The sequence below is a fragment of the Ornithodoros turicata genome, chromosome 1, assembly GCF_037126465.1.
Source record: "Ornithodoros turicata isolate Travis chromosome 1, ASM3712646v1, whole genome shotgun sequence".
NCBI lineage: Eukaryota > Metazoa > Arthropoda > Arachnida > Ixodida > Argasidae > Ornithodoros > Ornithodoros turicata.
In genome coordinates this window covers 109,961,595-109,987,792 of record NC_088201.1, presented here as the reverse complement: position 1 = coordinate 109,987,792, position 26,198 = coordinate 109,961,595, and the positions used below count along the sequence as shown (strand labels likewise).

Sequence of the window (26,198 nt, the reverse complement as noted above, 5' to 3'; positions counted from 1 at the left end):
CGTCATGTATTGGAAGTTTTCGTTTCTCAGCTCTTTGTTTAGTTTTAAGAAATTCACTGTGTAGTGGGAAGAACTTGAAATGCTTTCGAAGTGTTCACCGAGGTCATTATCCTGTTCTTCTAGGCTTTGGCGTGCCTGGCCATTGACTTCTAAAAGATGGACTGAACGACTGAGATATTCCCCTCTGATTTTGCGGAGTCTGTCCCACACCACTTTGGATGGGGTATTACAGGACAGAGAAGAGACAAAGTTGCGCCAAGAGGACAGCTTAGCTTGTTTTCGCGTCCATCTGGCCTTTTGCTCTTGCCTTTTTAAACAGTAAGAGATTTTGTGTTGTTGGGTACCTCCAAAATGTACCCCACGCCCGATTTTGAAGTTTGCGAGTTTCCTCGCATTCATTATTCCAGCAGGGTTTAGGTCGCTTTGGGAGACGACCAGAAGTCTGGGGAATAAATGGTATTGCTGCATCAAGGATGACGTTGCTAAGAAGATTGTTAGCTTCCTCGATCGTCACTGTGTCAATGGGAATCACAGAGAGGTCACATTTTTCAGAGAACTGATTCCAGTCGGCTAGTTGAAATTTCCATCTGGGAGGGCGTGTTCTCAGAGTATTGACTAGATGCGTATACGAAGAGGGGAGTCAAGTCCTGTAGATCACATAAACAAAATACAGAAGCCGACACTGAAGATTTTTGTGTAAGTTTAATTTGTACAAGCTTTCGCGTGGAGGTCCACGCTTCCTCAGGTACCTGAGGAAGCGTGGACCTCCACGCGAAAGCTTGTACAAATTAAACTTAAACAAAAATCTTCAGTGTCGGCTTCTGTATTTAGTATTGACTAGAGTACGATATTTTAGCACTACTGGGAAGCGATCACTGTAAAATTGATGGGCTGCATAGTGAAATGTCTATGGAAGAAAAAATTTGTGTTGCGGAGTTCACATAGGTAGGTAACCCAGTATTCAGAAGACAGAGTGACCCCGAAAAGAGGACTCTTTCGAACATTTTCCCCCGTGCATCTACTTTTGAACTTCCCCACAAAGGATTGTAGGCATTCAGGTCGCCTAAAATCATAAACGGCTGGGGGAGTTTATTGCATAAATCTTCGAAATCTCTTTGCTCTATTACCACTGATAGGGGCAGGTACAGTGAACATACCGTGAAAGTCCTGTCGAGGCACACTTCGACTGCTACTGCCTCCAAGTATGTAACGAATGGAAAGTGTTTTGCAGGTATGCACTGTGGAAGGACTACAGCCACACCACCGGATGCACGTGCTCTGTCTGCGCGGTTGTTCCTGAAAATATTATGTCAGTGGAAAGGGTTTAAGTTTTCTTCGTGTAGGTATGTTTCTTGTAGGCAGAAACAGACAGCTGTGTACTTTTCAAAAGGATCGTGTACATCATCAATGTTACTGTAGAGGCCTCGACAGTTCCAGTGAAGGAATACCTGTCCCATAATTAGAATGGAAATAGGAACGAGTAAAGGGACTCTGCGCATTGTGTGTTAAGGGGGTGTAACCTTTGGCGGGGGAAGCCTCTGTTTCTCGTTCGACTTGCCTCTACCGCGATCTCCGTGCTTTTCTCTTTGCTCGTTCCCTTGGGAAGGAGCTCTCTGGTCCAGCGTATTTGGAAGACTTGACGACGATTTCTGCGACATGCAGTCATCGTCGTCAAGCTCCATTGAGTGTGTGGCAGTCTGGGATGAGCTCTCAGTGAGCTCATCCCAAACTGAAAGTGCGCCATCAACCTCCGTAGAGATTGTGGCGGGAGCCGGCGGAGGCGAACTCTCCGCAGACTTTTCTTGTGTTTGGGGAGTGTGAAGTGGAGGTCCACAAGCTTGGGTCCTCACAAATACTCTGATCGATGCCACTCCCTGGCGCACCGCTTCAGAGAAAGATCCTTTTTTCTGAAACTCCAGTTGTGTTTTCGCTGCTTTGTATGTCAGCTGCTGTATAGTCTTAATTCTCAAGATTTCTTTTCCATCGCTAAAGCGTGGGCAGCTTCTTGAATAAGAGGGGTGGTTGCCTTCGCAGTTCACACAATGGAAATCACTCTTACACGATTCTGGTGCATGGGCATTACCGTCGCCCGCGCACTTGGGGCATATCAGGTGTCCACGGCACACTTGAGAATGGTGGCCAAATCTGGGGCATTTGAAACATCGACGCGGGTTGGGTATGTAAGGTCGGACGTGACAGTTTACATACCCAGCCTTTACTTCTGTGGGGAGCGTGTGCAATTGGAAAGACAGAATGATGTGCCTAGTAGTAGTAAGTACTGACCACGCTTATCCGGAAACGCTACAAGGCTTCTGGACGCCATTAATTAGCAATTAGAGCTAATTGGGACCCCCCACATTAATCAGCATCATCCAATGAGTCATCACACTAATTGGGGAGCGTCTAACTAGTGTCCAGACCACCCTGTGCGTTTCCGGATAAACGTGGTCATAAAAAATAAAAAAATAGATAGAGATAGAGTGGAGAGAAGGAGTTTAGTTGAAGATCAACGACGCCATCTTGAAGGAAGCGGCCCGGAAAGGCCGCTGACCATCGCCGGGCGACGGAGCACAGAGGCAGGTTGCAAAGCATCCCAGCTATGACCACAAGTTCCGGACATCCTGTGACGTCAGCTGTGACGTCATCATGGCATGTCTGGGCAAGTTAGGACAGCTCTGGACATGCAAGGAGAAAAACACTCGTAATACAGAGGCTGGGAAAGCAAGAGTATGCAAACCATCATTAGCTAACAAGAAAAAACAATTAGTTACACAACAAATGAGCCCACCAGAACAGGAGCGCAGAACCATGCGACTGCTCCATCCGAGAGGCAGGCAGAAACTGACTCGTAATGCTTTTTTGTCCTGTATAAAGCCCCGCAGCTGCACCCCCTAGCGGTTACTTTCTCAACTAATCTCACAACAAAATTATTAAGAATCACGCCAGCGCTACTCCCGGTCCCAAGGCAGAAGATGATAGAAAATGGCGGGAACGCCCGGACAACAGCAACCAGCACTGGCACGAAAATCGCAAACAAAGCGGGAACAAAGTTGACGAAAGCATTAGTTACGCAACAAATCACCTCACCACAGCAGGAGCGCAGACCGATGCGACTGCTCTCGTCGACAGCCAGGGATCAAGTGACGACGGAGCGAACGACCGCACGTCTTTTCCCAACGAGAGCCAGAGGTGGACTGACGTAAGCGCCACTCTACGGGTGCTACGCATGCGCGCGCTCGTAGCGCCCTCTGCGCGCTCCTACCGTCACCTGCGAGAGGCTAAGAGAGAAGAGCATTCCTGCGCCCCCTGCTGGCCGTTCTCATTGGTCGTGAGGCTAAGTGAGAAGAGCATTCCTGCGCCCCCTGCTGGCAGTTCTCATTGGTCCAGACATCATCCTATTGTCTCAGGGCTACACTGTTTTTTTTTTCCACTAATGCTCCTTTGGTCAATCTGCAGTGAAGCCACGGTATGACGTCATCATGCACCTGCGTGGCTCAGGGACGCGTGCGCTCTAGACAGGGGACCTATTATTTATTGAATCACTATCCCAAGATTATTTCCTTTATTCTTCTATAACGATTGCATAGGAAACTATTGCAGAAGATCACCATGCATGAAAACTGATCGTAGGAATTCCAAAGTCTTACTAAATGAGACTTGCAAAAGAACAAAACATCCTAACATGTAACTCCATCAATGGCTAATAAGAGGACTAGGCACTCAATAAATCAACGCGCGCAGAACTCGGGGCAGCACTATCGTCAAGACGACAATGTTCCTTGTCAAAAAAGAAAAAAATACTAAGCGTCAACAAAGGAAAGCATGCATATCGGGGCATATCAGGACAAATTCGTACGACTGCTGGGCAACAGAGGAAAACAAACACTTGAACAGAGTGAAAAAGGCACTCACCATCATTTTTCCCGTTCACAGCATTCCCTCATTGTAAATCCGCTCGTCACAAAATCCACCTACATCGTCGAACACCATTCACCAGTGACGAACCACACATCCGCACCCCATCAGAGGCAGACAGAACCCCACCTAAGCTACGCTCTTCCACTGACGGCCAACGCCAGGAGCAGAATTTGCGTGTCGAGACCCGTCAGTGTCCAAGAGAGAAGTGAATCCTTGCGCCCCCTGCAGGCCGTTCTCATTGGTCGTAACGGCATCCTATTGTCTCAGGGCTACACAGTTTTTTTCCACTAATGCTCCTCTAGACAAGGTCAACCTGAAACAATAGTCTCTCGGTATGCGGTCATCATGCAGGTGCGTGGCTCAAGGACGCGTACGCTCTAGACAGGGGACATATTATTTATTGAATCACTATCCCAAGATTATTTCCTTTATTCTACTATAATGATTGCGTGGGGAATTATTGCAGAAAAACACCATAGACAAGAGGAGATTGTAGCATTTCATTCCCAAAGTCTTACTGTACAGGAAAAAAAAAAAATGGTTCAGCAAGACATAAAGTCACACACCTGTCCCCCTCGCGGTTACTCTCTGAACTAAATGAATCGCAAAATTATTAAGAATAGCTCTACTCCCATTCAAGGCAGCACTATCGTCAAGAATATGTCTTGTACAAAAAGAAAAAAACTACATGCAGAAGGAAAGCATGTCAGAACAAGCCCAGGCATGTCAGCACATGTTTGTCAGACAAGGGGGGAAAAAGCGAAAAGAAACAAAGAAGGAAACCAGCATCAAACTATTTCTTCTTATTCAAAAACAGTGCTCATCATAAATCTGCCCAGGACAATACACACCATTTTTCTATTGCCACACTTTTTTCCAGTAACGGTCAATGCATTGCTACAGACTGCGTGACGTCATCACATCCTGTCCGAAGAAGAAGACACCGGCAAAGACTCCTATTATTTATTGAATCGCAAGATTATTTCCTTTGTCCTACTCTTAATGACATTGATTCTCTCATTAAAATTCAACAAAAAAGCACCCTGCATATTAACGATTTTCACCCCAAAGGCTCATCATGGTCATTAGAATTACAGTAAACTACCACTGCTCTTTAAAATAATAAGTGAGTCCACTCCACATCACCTCCAGGCCCACCCGAGAGCCAGGCAGATAATTGAATAATGATGCTTTGTTCCTCCTGAATAAAGTCACACACCTGTCCCCCTCGCGGTTATACTCTCTGAACTAAATGAATCGCAAAAGTATTAAGAATAGCACTATTCCCATTCAAGGCAGCACTATCGTCAAGAATGTTTCTCTTCAAAAAGGAAAAATCTACATCTAGAAGGAAAGCATGTCAGAACAAGCCCAGGCATGTCAGCGCATGTTTGTCAGACAACAAGGGGGAAAAAGCGAAAAGAAACAAAGAAGGAAACCAGCATCAAACTATTTCCAAGCACACGCACTCCTCTTGTTCAAAAACAGTGCACATCATAAATCCGTCCAGGGCAATACACACCATTTTTCTATTGCTACACTTTTTTTCCAGTGACGGTCAATGCATTGCTACAGACTGCGTGTCGTCATCACATCCTGTCTGAAGAAGAAGAAGACAGCGGCAAAGACTTCTATTAATTATTGAATCGCAAGATTATTTCCTTTGTCCTACTCTTAATGACATTGATTCTCTCATTAAAATTCAACAAAAAAGCACCCGCATATTAACGATTTTCACCCCAAAGGCTCATCATGGTCATTAGAATTACAGTAAACTGCCACTGCTCTTTTAAAATAATAAGTGAGACCACTCAACATCACCTCCAGGCTTATGTAATACGTGACCCTTTCTATGCTCATACATTCGTTGTCTGAGGCTACACCCGCGAGCAAAAAAGGCGCGGAAGCCGGGTGGGCAAAGTTCCATTCGCGCATTGCGAGCATGAAGGCGGGAAAGGCTGCGAGCAAAGTTCTATTCGCGCATTCCAAAGCACAAGACAGAACGCCTTTACGGGAACACGATAGCATTCCTATACTATATTAATGATTATTGCATTGCAGTTTAGAAAAACTACAACTAAACTATAATTTTAGGAGCCCATTAAAATTCTACTTTCTATGGAAACTATAATTGCCCTATTACTTGGATCGCTACTAATGAAGCGCTCCAATTTTTTCTCTCTTCCCATTTCAGCCTTGTCATGCAGGGAAGCAGACTCATATCCAACATAATTAATTTACACTGAGGGTGCCGTGCTTCAGGAATTCCTATCCTGCGCTCAGGTGCAAGCATTTCTTCACGGATACCTTTAACAGCTGACTTCCTCAACATATCGAACACCCAACAAAATCAAACAAACAATCAGAGAAACCCTCTTCTCAGCTGTACCATGCGACTGTCTTCTTCGTAAAATCGGTGATCTGAGGAAGAGAGCAGCGAAAAATTGCGCGCACTTGTGCTTGACTTAAAAAAACCTGAAGCATATGCCAATAAACCAAGAAAAGGACACTCATGTCTGGTATCTGATAGTGCCACATACACAGACGCATTGTCGCAAAGAAAGCACAGGACAGGGATACACAAATTTCCTTAGGTGAGCAGGGAAAAGGCTTAAGACCTCAGGAATAATCGGAGAATCACCGCTTATCGCTACGCGGCTAACACAAGATAACAAGATAATAGCAGCGGGTAAAATTGCAACACTGCTAAACAAGCCCCAACATGCCATCATGACGTCGCAATCCAGGAAAAAGAAGCACGCGCGCGCACACAGCAGCTCAGGAATGCACAAGGAGAGGTGCTTTATAGGAATTTCTACTCCACACACTCAGATACCAGCATTTCTGCACAAATACCTATAACGGCTGACTTCCTCAACATATCGAGGAAAGCGAATACTAACACTCAACATATAACAAAAAACAAACAAACAAATTCCATTCTCATGAACTCTCTCCTCTGCCGAGCGGCTTTCTCCTGCTCTACCTGGATGCTGACTGTTTCCCCTCATCTACATTCTGAGTAAAAGCCGTGAAAGGAGAAAAGAACCGCGAAAAATTACACGTATGTGTGCTCCAATAGCTGTAACTGCAAGAAACCGTAGCGCACGCCAATACACTGAGAAAAATACGCCTATTTCTGCCACCAGATAATTCTTGCATAATGCCACATACACAGTCGCATTACCCTTGCGTAAAGAAAGCACAGGACAGGGATACACAAATTTCCTTAGGTGAGCAGGGAAAAGGCTTAAGACCTCAGGTCACCACACATCGCCACGCGGCTAGCACAACATGACACCAACAAGATACTAGCAGCGGGAAGAACTGCAACACTGCTAAACAAGTCCAGACATGCCACGAGGACGTCACAAATCAGGAGAAAAAAAGCACACGCATGCACGCAAAGAGGACAACGCATTAAACACACGGAGCGCTCAGGAATAATCGTAGCGTTACCGCACATCGCTACGAAGCTCAACGTCTAACACAAGACGACAACAACAACAAGATATTAACGAAGGGTAAAAATTGCAACACTGAACAAGTCCAGACATGCGACATCGCATACAAAACACTGCTCATCGGGGAAAAGGCCTAAGCCCGCAGCGGATCATCATAGAGCATACACAACTTCATTTTTCTACTTCGCGTAAACTAAACGCGGTCTGCTTGGAAAACGACGTACAAATTTTCTTAAGGAGCAGAGAAATATAGAAATTTCTACTCCGTGCTCAGATACCAGCATTTCTGCTCAAAAACCTGCAAAATTAAGCACTGCTTACTTCGTCAAGATATCGAACACCCAACAAAATCAAACAAACAACCCCACTTCCACTGGTAGAACACTATTCAGCTTTTACGCAGGAGGCTTTCTTCTACATAAAAGTAGAGAAAATAAGAAAAAGAGCAGCGAAATATTACACGCACTTTTGCTTGACTTAAAAAACCTGAAGCATATGCCAATAAACCAAGAAAAAGACACTCATGTCTGCTATATGATAGTGCCACATACACAGACGCGTTACCCTTGCGTAAAGAAAGCACAGGACAGGGATACACAAATTTCCTTCAGTGAGCAGGGAAAAGGCTTAAGCCGTACCGCCTAGGAATAATCGGAGAATCACCGCTTATCGCTACGCGGCTAGCACAACATGACAGCAACAAGATATCAGCGAAGGGTAAAAATTGCAGCAAGAAAGACACTACTGAACAAGTCTAGACATGCGACATCGAATGCCAAAACACTGGTGATCGGGGAAAAGGGCTAAGCCTGCGGCGGATCATCATAGAGCATACATAAGTTCATTTCGCGTAAACTAAACGCGGTCTGCTTGGAAAACGACGTACAAAGTTTCTTAGGGAGCAGAGAAATATAGCAATTTCTACTCCGTGCTCAGATACCAGCATTTCTGCTCAAAAACCTGCAAAATTAAGCACTGCTTACTTCATCAAGATATCGAACACCCAACAAAATCAAACAAACAACCCCACTTCCACTGATAGAACACTATTCAGCTTTTACGCAGGAGGCTTTCTTCTACATAAAAGTAGAGAAAATAAGAAAAGAGCAGCGAAAAATTACACACACTTTTGCTCGCATAGCAATAAGAGAAAAAAATAAAATAAAATAAAATATCGACACACACGCTAATAAACTGTGACAAAGACACCCATTTCTGCTATCAGATAATTATTGCATAATGCTAAATACTCATTTGCATTGTCCCTGCGTGAAGAAAGCACAGGGCAGGGATACACAATTTATCTTAAGCGAGCAGGGAAAGTCACTTCTAGACGAACAGCTTAATACCATAAAGTCTGAATTTTTGCAAAGCAAATAAAGCTTGAACAGCGCTACGAACGTGACAGACACATACTAACAAACAAACAAATAAACATACAAACAAACAAACAAACAAACAAACAAACAAACAAACACTTCTATTCATTTCTATTGATAAAGGCGTAAACCACACTACAAGAACAAAGCACGCTGCTTCAGGAAAGCGTATCAAATGCATCGCAACAGGACCGGCTCTCATAAAATAGCCTGCCCAAAACGAAGACTTCACCAGGTTCGCGAGGTAATTCCATTAAAAACGCTCTCGGTCTATCCTACAGATAGCAATGCAAGCGCTGCTTCCCTTATTTTTTAAGCCACTATTCCACGCAATGGTACATAAATGTATCACTCGTGTCACATGAAAAAGCACACACAAAGAACTTACTTGTCAAGTGGGATCCCTGGTTCAGGAAAGCGCGCGCGCACACACAGACACACACTCACATTTTCACAATCACAAACACAACGTCTATTCTCACAACCACATAAATCCATATTATTCCTCAGGTCAATAATTATCCTACCATCGTCAAAAGATGGCTCACTCTTGTATGCGATCGCAAAGCGATAGGTCCTCGTTCCGGATGTAATAGGATATCGCCACTCGGCCGACGCGAACCAAAAAAGAAAGAAAGGAATGCGCGTTCGCTATACCTCCACAAAGAAAACGGTGCCGTGCTTCTACGCAGCGCTCATCATACAGGAGTGAATTGTCTTCTTCGTTTTCCTTTTATTTTCTTGCACCCATATACTTTGCAAGAATACTATAGAGCAGAACGGACAAATGTGAACATCATTCGCTACACACTGTAGCTCTCATCATTTTTAAACCAAACCACTTAACATGTGTTCATAGGTCTTCACTAAATAGGTGAGCCGATAATGACTCAAAATGAAATGAAATCAAATAAAATAATCATTCCAGCATCGCTGGCTGCAAGCTTGGGTACCCTGCTTGGGTCTGCTGGCGCTGGAATAAAAGATTTATCGCGAGGGTACTACAATGGTGAGCTCTGCTGCTGTTTAAGTGATAAAACAGTGCTCCCGAACCGCGCCCCACGCGAGCCGCGCGCGGAGCCGTTCTCGGGACGCGACGCGCGCGATTCCCCGTGCGAGCGCAACGCGGGCCTCGCGGTTTGGACGCGCGCGATCCCTTTCCCCGAGCAGGTGCACTGTTTTATCACTTAAACAGCAGCAGAGCTCACCATTGTAGTACCCTCGCGATAAATCTTTTATTCCAGCGCCAGCAGACCCAAGCAGGGTACCCAAGCTTGCAGCCAGCGATGCTGGAATGATTATTTTATTTGATTTCATTTCATTTTGAGTCATTATCGGCTCACCTATTTAGTGAAGACCTATGAACACATGTTAAGTGGTTTGGTTTAAAAATGATGAGAGCTACAGTGTGTAGCGAATGATGTTCACATTTGTCCGTTCTGCTCTATAGTATTCTTGCAAAGTATATGGGTGCAAGAAAATAAAAGGAAAACGAAGAAGACAATTCACTCCTGTATGATGAGCGCTGCGTAGAAGCACGGCACCGTTTTCTTTGTGGAGGTATAGCGAACGCGCATTCCTTTCTTTCTTTTTTGGTTCGCGTCGGCCGAGTGGCGATATCCTATTACATCCGGAACGAGGACCTATCGCTTTGCGATCGCATACAAGAGTGAGCCATCTTTTGACGATGGTAGGATAATTATTGACCTGAGGAATAATATGGATTTATGTGGTTGTGAGAATAGACGTTGTGTTTGTGATTGTGAAAATGTGAGTGTGTGTCTGTGTGTGCGCGCGCGCTTTCCTGAACCAGGGATCCCACTTGACAAGTAAGTTCTTTGTGTGTGCTTTTTCATGTGACACGAGTGATACATTTATGTACCATTGCGTGGAATAGTGGCTTAAAAAATAAGGGAAGCAGCGCTTGCATTGCTATCTGTAGGATAGACCGAGAGCGTTTTTAATGGAATTACCTCGCGAACCTGGTGAAGTCTTCGTTTTGGGCAGGCTATTTTATGAGAGCCGGTCCTGTTGCGATGCATTTGATACGCTTTCCTGAAGCAGCGTGCTTTGTTCTTGTAGTGTGGTTTACGCCTTTATCAATAGAAATGAATAGAAGTGTTTGTTTGTTTGTTTGTTTGTTTGTTTGTTTGTTTGTTTGTTTGTTTGTTTGTATGTTTATTTGTTTGTTTGTTAGTATGTGTCTGTCACGTTCGTAGCGCTGTTCAAGCTTTATTTGCTTTGCAAAAATTCAGACTTTATGGTATTAAGCTGTTCGTCTAGAAGTGACTTTCCCTGCTCGCTTAAGATAAATTGTGTATCCCTGCCCTGTGCTTTCTTCACGCAGGGACAATGCAAATGAGTATTTAGCATTATGCAATAATTATCTGATAGCAGAAATGGGTGTCTTTGTCACAGTTTATTAGCGTGTGTGTCGATATTTTATTTTATTTTATTTTTTTCTCTTATTGCTATGCGAGCAAAAGTGTGTGTAATTTTTCGCTGCTCTTTTCTTATTTTCTCTACTTTTATGTAGAAGAAAGCCTCCTGCGTAAAAGCTGAATAGTGTTCTATCAGTGGAAGTGGGGTTGTTTGTTTGATTTTGTTGGGTGTTCGATATCTTGATGAAGTAAGCAGTGCTTAATTTTGCAGGTTTTTGAGCAGAAATGCTGGTATCTGAGCACGGAGTAGAAATTGCTATATTTCTCTGCTCCCTAAGAAACTTTGTACGTCGTTTTCCAAGCAGACCGCGTTTAGTTTACGCGAAATGAACTTATGTATGCTCTATGATGATCCGCCGCAGGCTTAGCCCTTTTCCCCGATCACCAGTGTTTTGGCATTCGATGTCGCATGTCTAGACTTGTTCAGTAGTGTCTTTCTTGCTGCAATTTTTACCCTTCGCTGATATCTTGTTGCTGTCATGTTGTGCTAGCCGCGTAGCGATAAGCGGTGATTCTCCGATTATTCCTAGGCGGTACGGCTTAAGCCTTTTCCCTGCTCACTGAAGGAAATTTGTGTATCCCTGTCCTGTGCTTTCTTTACGCAAGGGTAACGCGTCTGTGTATGTGGCACTATCATATAGCAGACATGAGTGTCTTTTTCTTGGTTTATTGGCATATGCTTCAGGTTTTTTAAGTCAAGCAAAAGTGCGTGTAATATTTCGCTGCTCTTTTTCTTATTTTCTCTACTTTTATGTAGAAGAAAGCCTCCTGCGTAAAAGCTGAATAGTGTTCTACCAGTGGAAGTGGGGTTGTTTGTTTGATTTTGTTGGGTGTTCGATATCTTGACGAAGTAAGCAGTGCTTAATTTTGCAGGTTTTTGAGCAGAAATGCTGGTATCTGAGCACGGAGTAGAAATTTCTATATTTCTCTGCTCCTTAAGAAAATTTGTACGTCGTTTTCCAAGCAGACCGCGTTTAGTTTACGCGAAGTAGAAAAATGAAGTTGTGTATGCTCTATGATGATCCGCTGCGGGCTTAGGCCTTTTCCCCGATGAGCAGTGTTTTGTATGCGATGTCGCATGTCTGGACTTGTTCAGTGTTGCAATTTTTACCCTTCGTTAATATCTTGTTGTTGTTGTCGTCTTGTGTTAGACGTTGAGCTTCGTAGCGATGTGCGGTAACGCTACGATTATTCCTGAGCGCTCCGTGTGTTTAATGCGTTGTCCTCTTTGCGTGCATGCGTGTGCTTTTTTTCTCCTGATTTGTGACGTCCTCGTGGCATGTCTGGACTTGTTTAGCAGTGTTGCAGTTCTTCCCGCTGCTAGTATCTTGTTGGTGTCATGTTGTGCTAGCCGCGTGGCGATGTGTGGTGACCTGAGGTCTTAAGCCTTTTCCCTGCTCACCTAAGGAAATTTGTGTATCCCTGTCCTGTGCTTTCTTTACGCAAGGGTAATGCGACTGTGTATGTGGCATTATGCAAGAATTATCTGGTGGCAGAAATAGGCGTATTTTTCTCAGTGTATTGGCGTGCGCTACGGTTTCTTGCAGTTACAGCTATTGGAGCACACATACGTGTAATTTTTCGCGGTTCTTTTCTCCTTTCACGGCTTTTACTCAGAATGTAGATGAGGGGAAACAGTCAGCATCCAGGTAGAGCAGGAGAAAGCCGCTCGGCAGAGGAGAGAGTTCATGAGAATGGAATTTGTTTGTTTGTTTTTTGTTATATGTTGAGTGTTAGTATTCGCTTTCCTCGATATGTTGAGGAAGTCAGCCGTTATAGGTATTTGTGCAGAAATGCTGGTATCTGAGTGTGTGGAGTAGAAATTCCTATAAAGCACCTCTCCTTGTGCATTCCTGAGCTGCTGTGTGCGCGCGCGTGCTTCTTTTTCCTGGATTGCGACGTCATGATGGCATGTTGGGGCTTGTTTAGCAGTGTTGCAATTTTACCCGCTGCTATTATCTTGTTATCTTGTGTTAGCCGCGTAGCGATAAGCGGTGATTCTCCGATTATTCCTGAGGTCTTAAGCCTTTTCCCTGCTCACCTAAGGAAATTTGTGTATCCCTGTCCTGTGCTTTCTTTGCGACAATGCGTCTGTGTATGTGGCACTATCAGATACCAGACATGAGTGTCCTTTTCTTGGTTTATTGGCATATGCTTCAGGTTTTTTTAAGTCAAGCACAAGTGCGCGCAATTTTTCGCTGCTCTCTTCCTCAGATCACCGATTTTACGAAGAAGACAGTCGCATGGTACAGCTGAGAAGAGGGTTTCTCTGATTGTTTGTTTGATTTTGTTGGGTGTTCGATATGTTGAGGAAGTCAGCTGTTAAAGGTATCCGTGAAGAAATGCTTGCACCTGAGCGCAGGATAGGAATTCCTGAAGCACGGCACCCTCAGTGTAAATTAATTATGTTGGATATGAGTCTGCTTCCCTGCATGACAAGGCTGAAATGGGAAGAGAGAAAAAATTGGAGCGCTTCATTAGTAGCGATCCAAGTAATAGGGCAATTATAGTTTCCATAGAAAGTAGAATTTTAATGGGCTCCTAAAATTATAGTTTAGTTGTAGTTTTTCTAAACTGCAATGCAATAATCATTAATATAGTATAGGAATGCTATCGTGTTCCCGTAAAGGCGTTCTGTCTTGTGCTTTGGAATGCGCGAATAGAACTTTGCTCGCAGCCTTTCCCGCCTTCATGCTCGCAATGCGCGAATGGAACTTTGCCCACCCGGCTTCCGCGCCTTTTTTGCTCGCGGGTGTAGCCTCAGACAACGAATGTATGAGCATAGAAAGGGTCACGTATTACATAAGCCTGGAGGTGATGTTGAGTGGTCTCACTTATTATTTTAAAAGAGCAGTGGCAGTTTACTGTAATTCTAATGACCATGATGAGCCTTTGGGGTGAAAATCGTTAATATGCGGGTGCTTTTTTGTTGAATTTTAATGAGAGAATCAATGTCATTAAGAGTAGGACAAAGGAAATAATCTTGCGATTCAATAATTAATAGAAGTCTTTGCCGCTGTCTTCTTCTTCTTCAGACAGGATGTGATGACGACACGCAGTCTGTAGCAATGCATTGACCGTCACTGGAAAAAAAGTGTAGCAATAGAAAAATGGTGTGTATTGCCCTGGACGGATTTATGATGTGCACTGTTTTTGAACAAGAGGAGTGCGTGTGCTTGGAAATAGTTTGATGCTGGTTTCCTTCTTTGTTTCTTTTCGCTTTTTCCCCCTTGTTGTCTGACAAACATGCGCTGACATGCCTGGGCTTGTTCTGACATGCTTTCCTTCTAGATGTAGATTTTTCCTTTTTGAAGAGAAACATTCTTGACGATAGTGCTGCCTTGAATGGGAATAGTGCTATTCTTAATACTTTTGCGATTCATTTAGTTCAGAGAGTATAACCGCGAGGGGGACAGGTGTGTGACTTTATTCAGGAGGAACAAAGCATCATTATTCAATTATCTGCCTGGCTCTCGGGTGGGCCTGGAGGTGATGTGGAGTGGACTCACTTATTATTTTAAAGAGCAGTGGTAGTTTACTGTAATTCTAATGACCATGATGAGCCTTTGGGGTGAAAATCGTTAATATGCAGGGTGCTTTTTTGTTGAATTTTAATGAGAGAATCAATGTCATTAAGAGTAGGACAAAGGAAATAATCTTGCGATTCAATAAATAATAGGAGTCTTTGCCGGTGTCTTCTTCTTCGGACAGGATGTGATGACGTCACGCAGTCTGTAGCAATGCATTGACCGTTACTGGAAAAAAGTGTGGCAATAGAAAAATGGTGTGTATTGTCCTGGGCAGATTTATGATGAGCACTGTTTTTGAATAAGAAGAAATAGTTTGATGCTGGTTTCCTTCTTTGTTTCTTTTCGCTTTTTCCCCCCTTGTCTGACAAACATGTGCTGACATGCCTGGGCTTGTTCTGACATGCTTTCCTTCTGCATGTAGTTTTTTTCTTTTTGTACAAGACATATTCTTGACGATAGTGCTGCCTTGAATGGGAGTAGAGCTATTCTTAATAATTTTGCGATTCATTTAGTTCAGAGAGTAACCGCGAGGGGGACAGGTGTGTGACTTTATGTCTTGCTGAACCATTTTTTTTTTTTTCCTGTACAGTAAGACTTTGGGAATGAAATGCTACAATCTCCTCTTGTCTATGGTGTTTTTCTGCAATAATTCCCCACGCAATCATTATAGTAGAATAAAGGAAATAATCTTGGGATAGTGATTCAATAAATAATATGTCCCCTGTCTAGAGCGTACGCGTCCTTGAGCCACGCACCTGCATGATGACCGCATACCGAGAGACTATTGTTTCAGGTTGACCTTGTCTAGAGGAGCATTAGTGGAAAAAAACTGTGTAGCCCTGAGACAATAGGATGCCGTTACGACCAATGAGAACGGCCTGCAGGGGGCGCAAGGATTCACTTCTCTCTTGGACACTGACGGGTCTCGACACGCAAATTCTGCTCCTGGCGTTGGCCGTCAGTGGAAGAGCGTAGCTTAGGTGGGGTTCTGTCTGCCTCTGATGGGGTGCGGATGTGTGGTTCGTCACTGGTGAATGGTGTTCGACGATGTAGGTGGATTTTGTGACGAGCGGATTTACAATGAGGGAATGCTGTGAACGGGAAAAATGATGGTGAGTGCCTTTTTCACTCTGTTCAAGTGTTTGTTTTCCTCTGTTGCCCAGCAGTCGTACGAATTTGTCCTGATATGCCCCGATATGCATGCTTTCCTTTGTTGACGCTTAGTATTTTTTTCTTTTTTGACAAGGAACATTGTCGTCTTGACGATAGTGCTGCCCCGAGTTCTGCGCGCGTTGATTTATTGAGTGCCTAGTCCTCTTATTAGCCATTGATGGAGTTACATGTTAGGATGTTTTGTTCTTTTGCAAGTCTCATTTAGTAAGACTTTGGAATTCCTACGATCAGTTTTCATGCATGGTGATCTTCTGCAATAGTTTCCTATGCAATCGTTATAGAAGAATAAAGGAAATAATCTTGGGATAGTGATTCAATAAATAATAGGTCCCCTGTCTAGAGCGCACGCGTCCCTGAGCCACGCAGGTGCATGATGACGTCATACCGTGGCTTCACTGCAGATTGACCAAAGGAGCATTAGTGGAAAAAAAAAACAGTGTAGCCCTGAGACAATAGGATGATGTCTGGACCAATGAGAACTGCCAGCAGGGGGCGCAGGAATGCTCTTCTCACTTAGCCTCACGACCAATGAGAACGGCCAGCAGGGGGCGCAGGAATGCTCTTCTCTCTTAGCCTCTCGCAGGTGACGGTAGGAGCGCGCAGAGGGCGCTACGAGCGCGCGCATGCGTAGCACCCGTAGAGTGGCGCTTACGTCAGTCCACCTCTGGCTCTCGTTGGGAAAAGACGTGCGGTCGTTCGCTCCGTCGTCACTTGATCCCTGGCTGTCGACGAGAGCAGTCGCATCGGTCTGCGCTCCTGCTGTGGTGAGGTGATTTGTTGCGTAACTAATGCTTTCGTCAACTTTGTTCCCGCTTTGTTTGCGATTTTCGTGCCAGTGCTGGTTGCTGTTGTCCGGGCGTTCCCGCCATTTTCTATCATCTTCTGCCTTGGGACCGGGAGTAGCGCTGGCGTGATTCTTAATAATTTTGTTGTGAGATTAGTTGAGAAAGTAACCGCTAGGGGGTGCAGCTGCGGGGCTTTATACAGGACAAAAAAGCATTACGAGTCAGTTTCTGCCTGCCTCTCGGATGGAGCAGTCGCATGGTTCTGCGCTCCTGTTCTGGTGGGCTCATTTGTTGTGTAACTAATTGTTTTTTCTTGTTAGCTAATGATGGTTTGCATACTCTTGCTTTCCCAGCCTCTGTATTACGAGTGTTTTTCTCCTTGCATGTCCAGAGCTGTCCTAACTTGCCCAGACATGCCATGATGACGTCACAGCTGACGTCACAGGATGTCCGGAACTTGTGGTCATAGCTGGGATGCTTTGCAACCTGCCTCTGTGCTCCGTCGCCCGGCGATGGTCAGCGGCCTTTCCGGGCCGCTTCCTTCAAGATGGCGTCGTTGATCTTCAACTAAACTCCTTCTCTCCACTCTATCTCTATCTATTTTTTTATTTTTTATGACCACGTTTATCCGGAAACGCACAGGGTGGTCTGGACACTAGTTAGACGCTCCCCAATTAGTGTGATGACTCATTGGATGATGCTGATTAATGTGGGGGGTCCCAATTAGCTCTAATTGCTAATTAATGGCGTCCAGAAGCCTTGTAGCGTTTCCGGATAAGCGTGGTCAGTACTTACTACTCCTAGTTGGTATTTCCTTGTTGTCCCTACTGATTGATATCCATTTGGCATTGATCACACCTTGGTCTCTTGAGCCCTCCTCGATCTCTGTTTCGGAGCACTGCAGTAGCTCCTCACTAGCTATAACGCCTCGGACTGTGTTGAGTGTGCGATGTGCAGTCACTGAAACTCGAATATCACCAATTTGCTTTAGCGACAACACTGCTGAGCTCTGCTGCCTGCTCTGTACCTCAACGTGGATGTCACCAGTTCTCAATTTTTTTTGCATTGTATACTTTAGCAATGACTTGTTCAGAAGTTTTCGCAACGAGGAAGGGAGATACGCTAGCTAGGGGTTTTGATCGATCTTCAGCCTGAAGGATGAGGATCTTCGTGAACCATGGTTCTGCAGTGAAGTTGAAGAACTGTAATGTTTGAACTTCGGTGCGGTGCCTTTTGTGGCGCCGATCAGGATTTTTTGAGTGTGTGTTATCCATAAAGTGGAGGAAGTGATTCAGTGCAGAAATGTGTCACCCACCATGGAGTCCAACGAGGGAACGTGTCCCACACGTTAACACTACCTCTGCACTATACCCGAGTGCAGTTTCCTAAGGAAGAAGTACTGCCCAAGGTTGACCCTTGCCGCCAAAGAAGGTGAAAAAAGGAAGAAGTGGGCAGGAGGAGACAGAGAAAAGGAAATGAAAAGAGAGATGGCGACTAGGCTGAATAGTCCTGGCCGGGCCCTCCAGGACCACCCGTCTATGGGAGGCAGGGGCCAAAGCGGTGTGTTGCTTAACCAGAGGGGCCCATAAGGGTTCAAAACAACCTCCGGATCTGCTCAACCGCCAGGATCCCCCTTTCCCCAGACGCGGGAAAGCCACGCACAGCTATACGTGGGGGTCTCCCTCCTGCGGCGACCGAACCGTGAGTGCAGGAGGGGGCTACTGCGGCTGCTGCCGGGCGATGGGGGCGCCAAGTTCCCGACGCCGGGTTAGAACTGAAGTTTCTTTTCTTGTTTTATTCTTCTTTTTTGTTTCATCAACGCTCCAAGCGAACCAATAAAAAAACCGATCAGACGACCGCTGCCGTTTCGATCAAACGGTGTTCGACCTGATGTCCCGCGTTCTATCAAACGGCTTTCGACCAAACGACGTTCAATCAAATGACCCGGAACAAAAAAATAAAAATAAAATAAAGGAGAAGAAGGAAGTTCCTAAAACTCCTTGAACTCCGCCTTTATGTATAAATGAACAAGATAAAATGAAAGGAACTTCACGCGGAGGTCTCGGAGCACAAATTGCGCCTCGTAACGCAATGATTATTGCCCGGAAACTTGAGTACTATACGCTTCGTGCAAAGCGTCCGCCGCGCCACGGAAAATCCTGGCGGCAGCCATAGGAACTTGTTGTGTGAGTCCTCTCCGTTTTCGAGGGCTATTCGTACGCTTTCAATCGTCACCGAAGCACGCCGCCGCGCCTGAATTGAGGTAATGTCGTACCGCACAAACTGCTGCGTCGTCGGGTGCACAAAAATGTATGATAATGCGGGGTATGAAAAAAAAACGTCCCTGGTTGTGTAAGCAGAAAGATGGCCCCCCAGGCTCCTGCGCGCCGAAGAATACAGGGGTGCGGATGGGGTAACTGATGAAACACATCACAGCCGACCGAGTGTTACCATTCGCTCTCCCCATTTGTTGGAAAATGAGGCATATACCTTTTTCATCTGTTAATAGATAACAAAATCTGCACGACATTCAATGAGCAACATAAAAGCGACATCATTCGCTGCACTAGATCGCTTACGATATCGTTCGCTGGATGCTAGTATTTTTCTACTGGTAGTATTTTCTACTACATGCGTGCTTGAATGTAAAAAACAAAAAAAGAGAGACACGAGCTTTACAGTTGTCCCCTGCATCCTCCCCGCGGTGATGTTTATGGACAATAAAAGCTGTTGCCTTCTTATTCGTTGTTTCCTTGGCTTTACAACTCCGCTTCTGCTAGAGAGACAGTTCATCGACATAGAAAGTATGACAGAACAACTGTAAAACCTGTGGGACCAACAATAGGAAACCACTAGCATCCAGGTGGTATTGGAAACTGCACCCAACGACCCCCCCCCCCCCCCCCGGTACAGAGAGTGTGAGGTCGGAGCCAGGCTAGTGAGCTCACGGTGTAAAGCGTTTATGTGTGTTTCATTTTATTGGTACGAATACAGACGGTAACGTGCTTCTTTGCTTACTCCTCTGTAATCCATCCTGTTATAAAAGAATGCGGGTACCATTTTCCCGACATATCTGCAAGACATCGCATTGTCTGTACTGCACAAAAAAAGAGAGAGAGGAACAGGAGGAACAGACGCATTGCAACAGACACTCCCTGGTTTTCACGGGGTACTTCACATTACATCAAACTTTTCGTTCAGTGTTGTGTCATTACTTCAGCGGATAATCCCCAGTGACCTGGAGCTTTTCCTTATCTTCGTCAGTAGGCCTCCCTTTGCCCGCGGTGCAAAGACAGACGGGTAAAGGCTTTGGGTCATCCCACGCGCAACCAGCAGGCAGTGTCTAAAGATGGAAAATCCAGGGAACCGGTATCGAAAAATTGGGTGTACCTCAAAATAAAGTCATCGAAATCCCCGTTCAAAAATAAACTACTGTAAATAAATGTTATCTGGCTATAAAATGCACAGTTGTGCGCGGGAAACTGCCAAAGCGAACTTAGACGAACCTGAACATGAAAATGCAAACACCGAACTTGTACTAACCTAATAATAAACTAACCATCGTGCTGTTCCGTCGTGTCCGCCCTGCTAAGCATAACTCGCTAAAATGTGGCTTTCGTTCGCTAAAATGACGTGGACAGACATCGGAATTTCGTGAATTTGTGTGGTAAATAGTGGTGTCGGATTTTTAAACATGGCACATCATCGTACGAAGCAATCGACCATTGTCGTTGGTTTTCCTTATTTCGAGAACGTGAATCTGGGTTCCGGAAAAGATGGTTCCTCATTGCGTGGGCGGAAATAATGGTACAGCGGTCGATTGATCGTTTTTTTTTTCTTATTAGTTCACCTGTTGGTTCACAAAAAAAGAAAGAGCAAAAAAAAAGATAAAAGTAAAAATAAATAAATCAATGAAAGAAAGAGAAGAACAAAGAGGGCTGCAGTTGTAAATGTCGTTATCCTAAGTTCCCCAACCCTTTGTCAAGTAATAATTGATGTCAAATAATAAACATTTTTAACAAATAAATCAGTCAAATAAATAAACGACATCTTCGGATGATGCTCACTGGCTGGTGCTCCTATATCACATATGGTATTTCTTGTATCGTATTTTCTGCTATTGTAGGTCACGCACAGATTTTGCAGTTGTTCTCTCATACTTGGGATGTCGATGAGCCGTATCTTCAGCAGAAGCGGAGTTGTACGGGCCATGAGACAATGAATAAATGGGTGTACAGCTTTCATTGTACATAAACATCGACACAGCAAAGATGCGGGGGACGACTGTAAAACCCGTGTCTGGCTAACTGTAGAAAAATACTAGCACCCAGAGGATGATATCACTAGCGAACTAGTGCAGCGAATCATATCGATTTTGTGTTGCCCATTGAATGGAATTTCAAATAAGGAGAGTGAATGGTAACACTTGGTCGGCTGTGATGTGCTCCATCGGCTAGCTACACGACCCTGTATTTTTGGCAGCGCAGGTGTTGCGGGACCATTTTTTCTGTCCACACAACCCGGGACCTTTTTTTTTTTCTTATACCCCGCGAATTTCGAGATCGTGGATTTCGCAACCGGGAATATCGAGGTCCTCCCGAAAAACTTCAGAAGTTTCGAACTGACTGAGGCGTGCACTCATAGCGAAAAGAAAAGGAAACGGCGAATTATTATTACGGGAGACGACGGTAGAATTTCTAACATTTTTTCAGCATTACGAACATTACAGCACAGTCCTGTTGAACGCTACTGTAACGAATAACTGTAAATCCCGGCTTGTACTAACCGGAAATACGAGAGATTCTCGTTAGCCTTATTAGACAGTTCAACGAGTTCACTGTGTCCGCACAAACTCGAACCGGCAAAATGGGCAAATTGACGTTTCATGTGAAACTAAGCCTTAAACTCGTCTCACTCTTCTATACGCGCACCGTGCGCAGAGAGAGAGAGAGAGAAAAGGAGAGGGTTGTTGGTGTCGGTGTCCTTTCTATTTACATTACACAAGCATGGAGACTATGCATAATGTAAAACCCCGAGGAACACGAAAAGACACACAACACGAAGTCTCAAACACAGCTGAAAACTTTACTTCACATACAAAAATATATACAAACAGATGGAAGGGAACAACCAGTTGAGGACAAAATAGGAGGTCAGTTCGAGGGAACAAGAAGAACCTTTCGTGTTCCCTAGTCTCGGGGTTTTACATTATGCATCATCATCGCCAGCTGGCTTGCTTCCTAGCCATTTTTTCAGTGTCACGACTATGCAGGCTTAGGGGATAAATCTCTTTACGAGCATGACCAGAATTCAGGGACACCTCCTCTGATGCAGGTTCTGCCTGATAGCAGAAGAACGTGTAAGAAAGCCAACTTGAAAGAAAAGTATGCGGCGAGGAGGAAGGAAGATGGAATGAGACGTGGGCCGACGAGAAAGGGAATTTGTACATCAGATATCGCGCGCGGAGCCCGGCTATCAGCGCAGAATGAAAACGTGATGAATCAGCTTTGATAAGCTTTGCCAAACTTTTCTTCGCTGTGCTGCTGCTCAGAGTTCTGGGGTGCTGCTCGTAGCGTGTGGAACGGGGTGATTGCCACTTGTAAGGCTAGCCCTGGTCCATTTTTTCTTCTCTCTGTGGGGAATGGGGATGCCGTCGACGATGACCAATGTGTGTCCTGGGGCGACTTCTGAGGGAAATGTGCCGACGTATGCGTGACAGCGTCTGAGGAAAAGCCCAGAAATTATCCTACATTATGCTCAAAAGAAATTATGCTCTATAAGCTAAGAAAGCGAATTTAGTAACCGCACCGCACTTTGTTACTTGCACCTTGTTACTGAGTGATCACTGTATCGTACGCTTCAGTTTGTTCTTGGCCTTATCATGAGGACACTTCAATGCGTAATTTCAAATTTTGCGTCTTAGTCTCTTCCCGGCACCATCAAGAATGCTTGTCGGTTATCAACTCCCTCCCATAGAAAAATAAAAATAAGAAAATAAACAAGCGGAAGACTGCTTATCTTCAGAACATCTAGAGGTGAAAGCAGAGTCACGTTTGGCACAAGAAAGTGCCGAAACCAACACTTCCTAAATAATGTCGGGCATGCACGCTTACGTCACCTATATGGAGGCCTGCGACCTGCTTCGAGCTTTCTTCTCGTTCGTTCTTTCATTTACTTCATGGCAGCATCCACAATCGTAACAGCAGGCCTTCCAATGCGACGCAAGGCACAGGCCTTCTCCATATCCTGTAGGTGATGCTCAAATAGGCGCTCGAATCAAAGACAAAAGGAAGAGAGATGCCCAAGCAGCACAATGTCTCGAGTGCAATAGTTGTGGACGGTATGTGTATTGTCAATGTAATTAGTGCGGCCGTTAATTATTTTCGTAATGAATCTTTATAATTCCTGAAAACAAGCTGAGCGCGCAATTCCAAATTGGGAGAACACAACTCTGAGAAGTCTAGTCAGCAGGAATCGAAACAGTAACACTTCTCTGTGCCCTTAATAAATGAGCGAAAATGCACTATCGTCGAGAGTTGCCGCGAGTTCGGCAGCCGCTCTTGCTTATCACCTTCACTGTCACCGTTTCCCCTCTTTCGTGTTTTTTGTTTTGTTTTGCAATAAACCTATATCCCCCCCCCCCCGTTTGACGATACTGACATCACGCTGTTCCTCAAAACATGGGGCCCCCCGCTTCCTAGCGTCCTCTTGTTTTTCTCTCGTTAAAATCTGATACAACGCAGACATTTATTAAGCAGCGGAATCGGTGATTGCCTTTTTGTTATCTGCCAGGTTTTTACAGTAATGCATTTGTAGTTTTATTGCGTGACGTTTATCACATCACATCGCGAACTGTGTTGTGCAGATGTTCCCTCGCTCCAGGGACAAAGCGGGCTGTTCCATGATTTCAGGAACAACCTGTTGTCAGTTGAGAAGTGGTGACACCGAGTCAGGGAGAGAAGAAATCGCCGAAAAACCCGAACAGTGTCAATTATTTTGTATGTTCGCACATCTTTTTACTAAAGCGCAAAAAGGTTCTGTGATTTCGGTTCTTGCGGCGTAGGCCCCTCAGGGTTATGCTCAACATCTTTGCAATTACGCAGTCAACGTATTTTCACTAACTATAATGATTTATCGCGAATGTTAGTTTACGGCTGCGCTATTTGTTTATACGCCACCACCTTTGAATTGGTCGCGTACGGAATACATATATTCAACGACTTTTGCGAGAAAGTCATTTTGAAAGTCATTCGCGGATTTCATCAAATTCATTCAGTCCTACTTCACCTACCCTGCAGGGTATCCCAGCTAAATGTGACCATATTTAAATATATATATATATATATATACATATATATATCACTTCTTCCGAGATGAAATCAATTTGAGATATAGCGTATGCTGAAGGGCATTCCCTAGGAGGGCATTAGCAGACTCCTAAGGCAATGTCTTAATTCTTTCAATAATTAACTTTTTAATTAGAAAAGCTACGAAGTTGTTCCAATGAGAAAATCTTATGTCTTCGGTCACCAGATACCAAAGCCGTTTTCAGAACAAAAGTCTGTTCGATATATCGCATGAAAAAAATTGGTGAAGAAACACCCTTCTTTTTTCTTTTTTTTTTGTTCATTGTGCATCTTCGAAAAAGCGTCTTTCGTTGACCCCCGATGCGAGAGAGTGAAAGAGCACAGTGCCGACTTATGCGTGGAAGATTGGTTAACTTGCGGAAAGAAAAAAAAATGTATCGTGGTGACTCTATCGGAGATGCGCTTACCTTGAGCTGCATTTTCCATCTTTTTTTGTTAAATCTTTTTCACGGACGCAAGAGGCGACAATGTGCTCTTTCATTCTCTCGTGTTGGGGGCGAAGGAAAGACGACACTCTAGAGATGCGTAATAAATAAAGAAAGAAAGAAATTGTGTTCCTTCATGATTTTTTCTTCTACGAACGATCTATCGAAGGGATTTTTGTTCTAAAAACGGCTTTGGTATTTGGTGACCGAAGAGGTCAGATGTTCTCATTGGAACAACTTCGTAGCATTCATAATTAAAAAGTTAATTATTGAAAGTTAGTTAAGACATTGCCTTAGAAGTCTCCGAATGCCTTCCTAGAGAGCGCCCTTCAGCATATGATATATTGCAATTGATTTCATCTCGGAAAAAGTTATAGATATACTTTTAAAAAATATGGTAACATTTAGCTGGGACACCATGTATATGACAATAAACACGCATGGTATTTTTAACATATTCATTATTTTGCTATAAGAACGAGTTAACCCGTAAGGAGGTTACGGCCTTGCACAATGCTGCATGAGAACGAAAAATTTGGTGAGGTACAGAATAAAGGAAGTTTAAGCCACAGATCCGGAATTTATGTTAGATCATTGAAATACATCTACACTGCGAAAAGCATGCGTAGGAATTTCTTCACTTTAATTCCAATTACCATTAGAGCGAGTCAAAGCTGACCCACATAATTGGTTCCGTCGTCATATTGACCTCCAATGAAAATTTGGTGAGTTGTGTCTTTACAGGGAACAACGGACGTTTAAGCCACAAGTTCGATCTACATTACATAAAAAAAATCTACATTATAAAAAAACATGCTTGTAACTTTGTGCATCCTATTTAGTTTCACCATTATAGAGCGCGTCCAAGTTGGCTTTCACCAGGACTCCGTCGTCATATCGATCTCGATGAATGAAAATTTGATGAGTTCCGCCTTGACAGGGAACAAAAGACGTTTAAGCCACATGTTTGAAATTGATGGTGAATGATTGACAGGCATCTACACAACAACAAACACGCGTGGCACTTTGTGCATTTCAAATAGTTTCGCCATTATAGCGCGTTAAAGTGTACCGGCGTGACGATCCGTGTCATGTCGACCTCTATCCATGAAAATTTGATGAGTTCCGCCTTGACAGGGAACAAAGGACGTTTAAGCCACATGTTTGGAATTTATGGTAAATGATGGACAAGCGTCTCCACTACAACAAACACGCGTGGCACTTTGTGCATTTCAATTAGTTCCGCCATTATAACGCGCTAAAGTGTATCTGCTTGACGATTCCGTGTCAGGTCGACCTCTATCAATGTAAATTTGATGAGTTCCGCCTTGACTGGGAACAAAGGACGTTTAAGCCACAACTTTCAAATTTATGGTAAATGATGGACAAGCATCTACACTACAACAAACACGCGTGGCACTTTGTGCATTTCAATTAGTTTCGCCGTTACAGAGCCTTAAAGTGTACCCGCATGACGATTCCGTGTCAGGTCGACCTCTATCAATAGAAATTTGGTGAGTTCCGCCTTGACAGGGAACAAAGGACGTTTAAGCCACATGTTTGAAATTGATGGTGAATGATTGACAGGCATCTACACAACAACAAACACGCGTGGCACTTTGTGCATTTCAAATAGTTTCGCCATTATAGCGCGTTAAAGTGTACCGGCGTGACGATCCGTGTCATGTCGACCTCTATCCATGAAAATTTGATGAG

The 26,198-nt window shown here is 44.3% G+C and overlaps 2 long non-coding RNA genes across 6 annotated transcripts; one reads left to right on the top strand and one right to left on the bottom strand.

The window, feature by feature from the left end:
* Positions 1-2,274: 2,274 nt before the first annotated feature.
* On the bottom strand, positions 2,275-9,347 carry LOC135378548 (uncharacterized). 3 transcript variants are annotated; one of them, XR_010418458.1, is made up of 4 exons: positions 9,150-9,347; positions 4,045-4,231; positions 3,913-3,971; positions 2,275-2,675 (listed from the first exon to the last, which is right to left on the bottom strand). It is a non-coding gene; the product is annotated as an uncharacterized LOC135378548 (long non-coding RNA). The 3 variants fall into 3 exon arrangements; XR_010418459.1 differs by lacking the exon at positions 9,150-9,347 and adding an exon at positions 5,441-7,491; XR_010418457.1 differs by lacking the exon at positions 9,150-9,347 and having other exon boundaries at positions 4,045-7,483.
* A 1,060-nt stretch (positions 9,348-10,407) lies between these two features.
* LOC135378547 (uncharacterized) lies at positions 10,408-17,485 on the top strand. Of its 3 annotated transcripts, none has more exons than XR_010418455.1 (4): positions 10,408-10,590; positions 15,526-15,712; positions 15,786-15,844; positions 17,082-17,485. It is a non-coding gene; the product is annotated as an uncharacterized LOC135378547 (long non-coding RNA). The 3 variants fall into 3 exon arrangements; XR_010418456.1 differs by lacking the exon at positions 10,408-10,590 and adding an exon at positions 12,265-14,315; XR_010418454.1 differs by lacking the exon at positions 10,408-10,590 and having other exon boundaries at positions 15,306-15,712.
* Positions 17,486-26,198: the final 8,713 nt, after the last annotated feature.